At 35.6% G+C, this 5,022-nt stretch overlaps 1 long non-coding RNA gene across 1 annotated transcript; it reads right to left on the reverse strand.

Annotated features, from left to right (window-relative positions):
• Positions 1-624: 624 nt before the first annotated feature.
• LOC306892840 lies at positions 625-3,142 on the reverse strand. The gene is made up of 3 exons (XR_013786504.1): positions 3,110-3,142; positions 2,049-2,071; positions 625-1,302 (listed from the first exon to the last, which is right to left on the reverse strand). It is a non-coding gene; the product is annotated as an uncharacterized lncRNA (long non-coding RNA).
• Between the last annotated feature and the right edge of the window lie 1,880 nt (positions 3,143-5,022).

Consider the following 5,022-nt stretch of genomic DNA (forward strand, 5'->3'; position numbering starts at 1 on the left):
AAACAAATGCTTTTTTGTTGCTGTACTGTTAACGGACTAAACTGAAAAGTGTCATTGACAATTTCTGAAATAAATTCAACATCACTTGTATATTCATTTGTTGACTCCACACAAATGACTTCAGGTGTGTGTTGAACACACGTTTCATTAATAGATTCTGTATCTGTGCTTGTGACATCAATAACACACTGATTGAGATTTACATCAATTTCTATTTCAGAGTTTACCGCTTGTTCAGCTTCAGCATCTGTCGCGACTACTGGACTGTACACAGAGACAGAAGGCACGTCACTCATGTTTGCATTCACCCCAGTTACTTCAAAGGGAGTACCGTCAGCTTCCAGTGATGCTCCGAGCTTCTTAAAATGCGTGCACAAAGATCTCATGTCACGGTGGAAAACCACTACACTCTTACCCTCACATGCTAATGTTCCGTCAACATTTCGTGAATGTGGATCGATGACTGCATACCAGGAGCCTTGTTTGACTGCTGCACAAATGCTTCTCTGGACATTCACCAAACATGCATCAAAATTCTGAAATGCTCGAGTCAGAGCTTTATCTAGAGACATGTAAACATTACGCATAGATTTCTGATATCTAGTCACACCAAACAAACCACTTAATGTTGTCCCATAGTTTATTGCAAAAGTACAATCATTCAGTGTGTGTGTGTCAGGCAGTTCCTCGACGTACATGTAGCCATTGATGCGGTCACTGATCTTTCCAGCAGCTTCCAGGTCTGAATAGAATTGATCACCATGCAATAACACAGAATTAATATCACTGGTGCTCCACTGAAAAACATTTTTCAATTTACACATCACAATTGCAGTTAAACTGTTAACAGCACATTGCTTCCCATAATTCTGGACATAACGAGGATCTCCTTGATGGAAAGAGCCAGTGATGAAGGATGTCTGAGGAAACAAGTCAAAAACAGCATTCATGGTTATTTTAGATTTTTGCTCATAGTTTGATTGACACTTTGGTTCAAGACTGGTTTCATGATTAGGCATATTGGAAGGTATATTGGAAGGTATTTGGAAAGGTATTTTGGAAGGTATTTTGGAAGGTATTTTGGAAGGTATTTGGAAAGGTATTTTGGAAGGTATTTGGAAAGGTATTTTGGAAGGTATTTGGAAAGGTATTTGTGCAGAGCTGTCATGATGTCCGAAACATTCAGTTGATTGTGCCACTTTATTAACAGCAGGCACACCCTCTGCAGGATAAGGAGCCATCCGGTCCACCATCCTTTTCTTGGCTACCTGCGAACGCAGGCTCTTCTTAGTACGGGGCATTCTGCACACAAAAATAAATAATATTAAAGATTAGTTACAAATGCAATACAATATCAAAAAACCTAGTTTCAATTTTTTTCATATTACAACAAGGTCTAATATTATTAATGACAGTATTTGTTTCCATTTTGTGTAGTTTTAAGTATAAGATGACCAGATGGGCCTGTCGCAAGAACACCACCTGCCCAGGATATCACCTATGTTTCTGAGTATGCATGCAAAATGTACTTGCTACATCATGTGCCAACTTATGCGTTTTTTGCATAGGGTTGGGTACTGTTTGGGATTTTTTTTATACTAGTGATACTCTTTTGAAACAATAATGGTGCCCTAATCATTACCTAAAAAAAGATATTGAATGATATTAAGTAGTACATTACACAAGATCATTATGCAGATGATACTCGATACACATAGATTCACATAAGTCACCAAAAACATATTTTGCATTTCTGCATACCCAGATATGGACACAGTCGAAATCCTGTACTGATCATGTCCCTTGGAACAAGCACATTTGGTCACTTTCCCTGAGCAATGAAATGATTTGATGATACTACTAACTGAATACTACTGCGCAACTTCAAATCTAAAGTATCAGCTCAAAACAATATTCACATAAAAGACATTTAGTGAAACACAAAATAAAAATAACCATTGACTAAACACTTTGTAACATAATAAGACTTAACTTCTAGTTACATTTTAAAAATATTTATAAACAAAAGACAAAATTTACATTTTTACCTCAGATTCACCTTCACCGTCTTCTGCAACATAAAAGTGAAAAACATTTAATAACCAACATATAACATTACACTTTAGCTTATTATAAAGTGCTGACTTTTAAAGAAATGTCAGTTTAGTTTATTTGAACATTAATCATGTATGTCACTTTACGATACATCTATAAAGCAAACACACATACACGTGTAAATGTGTGTCACAACACCCACCACAGTGTCACCACAGCTGACATAAATGTATATAATAAATCACTTTTATTGTAATTATGTACTACCTTAAAGCATAATAAGCCGTTTACCTTTGTTTTGCTCTCATATAACTAGATCAATAATATCAGTACCATTGTACACATGGTCAACGAGGGAATGGGGAAAAATAAAATCCCTGTCCGGCAAAGTTAAAAGGAAAATACAGTAATATACTACGACTTTGCCTTATTTTTATAGTATTTATTTTTAATACTGCTCCAGCGAGCATATACACCTTAAAATGTAGATGCACAATTTCATTATTTTTATATTTTTTAAGAAATAAAAATAATGGGAACCATTCTTCGTTTTTTCCGTATGAAGTAGTTTGTAGACGGTCCATAACTGCTAACCTGCCATGCGTCGCATCAAAACAGACATAAAGTTTTAAACTGTGATCTGTGTCGATTTAGACATTGCAAATAAGCGAACTTGTATACAATTACACTCCACTACAAATCTTTTTACATTATTCGAGGCTGCATATCCGTCTTATACAACATTAAACTTCTAACCAGCGTTACATGAGTACACGATGTCATAATATATCTATAAATATAAATCACAATTCGACCTGAATATAAAAAATAATGAACACATGACGGAATTATCCTTAAAACGTTAATATGATATCATAAAAAAATAAGGACAAAACGCGTAATACAGTCAAACATTACCAACTGAGCATCTAACAAACACGAACGGTAACACTATTTCTAAACAAACATACTGTCAAAATAAAGCGATGTATTATTTTCTCTAATGAACATGTTTTAACATTTTACACCGGAGCATTGGCATCGCGTGACTTACCACTTGCAAACATCCAAAATGGATTCCTTCTCTTCCCAACAAAAACGGATGTAGGCTTTCAACAACATTTGCGACACCTAGTGGAAAAAACGTATTACCATTTGTATTATCATACTTTACGTACAAAAATTAACTAGCTACTATAATGAAAAATTGTTTCTTTATTGAAATAGGATTACCATAATAGGATATATTCATCTATATTTTTATTGAAATAGGATTACCATATAGATAAAAGGATACATTTGTGGAAACTGTGGAGTTACTGCAAAAACAATCCCTGCTTAAAAAAACATTAAGTTGTGAGTCACTTTTAGATTTTTTAACTGTCATCTGCGTACCTGAGGATTATTTCTGACCATTTGTATTTCTTAATGACTATTTATATACCTGTTCTGTTCTTTATACAGACCGACGAACTCCAGCACGCCTTATGTATCTTTATTATGACCCCTGTCGTCCCCAAACATGCCTACGTGACTATGGATCTCAGTATATTAGATGACCACTAGATGTCCTCATAACCTCATATATGTATAATTCACATAATATGTTACAATACCCATCATTTGATTCCTAAAGGATAATACAATATGTCAGAAAACTCTAATGATCTCAAACTGGTATCTTGAACATGACACTGAACTCATTGTAATCCAAAGGTCTACACACTCACCATATCTTCATTTAAGTGGCTTTGATGAAGAAACAATCACACACTTGATAACAATAAACAAACATGCCATATTTTATGACAATAATAAATACCAGAATATCTATGAATACACAACATGTCATACCACAATAATTGGTTTATTTTATTAATTCATATGTTGCCTATTTGAGTATATATTTCTTTAATTGTGTTACTTAGGCCTTTTTGTCTTTTGTTTAGAAATATTGAATAAAATGACACCCACAATTCAAACCTTACAGGTTATATTAACAGAAGCCAGTGAATTGCTCTGTAAATGTAAATTAAAATACAAAAAAGTTGGATTAAAGGCTATATTAGAAGAATGGAGACGTTTGCATTCTAACATGCTTCACAGTGATCACATCTTTACACTAGCAACAAACTCTATTACACATTGGTCCTTCGAGGCAAATAGCTAATTTCTGCATCAAAAGGATAGCTTACACTCCATTTAGCAAAGACTCTACATGATCTTCGTCCACGACGACAGCAGATTCCTCCTGTCTGGACTAGGAATTACGTCTCTTCCAGCCCTACAGTCCACACAACTGGAGCTAAGAAGTTATGAGTGGAATGAATTAAACATCACAACCTGTCCCCTGTTACAAGAGCACCCCTGTAGTTTCATGGTTAACTCCACAATGGGGGTTCTTATGTAAATGCAGGAGGATAACAAGCGGTTACATCACACCATATTGGATAAACAGAATACAAAAGACGGTGGCAGAGCCTATCCCACAAACCCTGCTCCAGAACAAACACTTGTCCCTACATTAAGTGCCAATATGAGGCATTAAGCCACTTTCAGTATAGCACCTTAGTCTGTTAACCAACCATTACGTGACGTTGAATACTGGCCACCCCCTCCAGTGACTTTGAATGAGACACTGACATAGTCTGGTTTTACAGAGGTTATGGAGGAGATATAGGAAAGTGTTTGCTTCTTAGAACTGAAAGGCTCATCTTCCTCCTCCAAAGCAAGGTATAAACAGCCATGGTGATAAGGAGTCAGAGTCATGGGCAAACTCACATAACATGGGTAAACCTCCATTGCCGCCACTAAGAGATTACAACATTGGTAATATAGGACAACACAGCCATGACAAATTTAATCCCTTTAGCCTTTTTTTAGCCTTTTTTAAATTTAAATTTAGCCTTTAATCCCAAATTTCACCAGTGATGATCCGCAAGAGTTTGCAGGGCTTCGAACATCTGT

This window comes from Barbatula barbatula (genome assembly GCF_947034865.1).
Source record: "Barbatula barbatula genome assembly, chromosome: 4".
Lineage (NCBI taxonomy): Eukaryota > Metazoa > Chordata > Actinopteri > Cypriniformes > Nemacheilidae > Barbatula > Barbatula barbatula.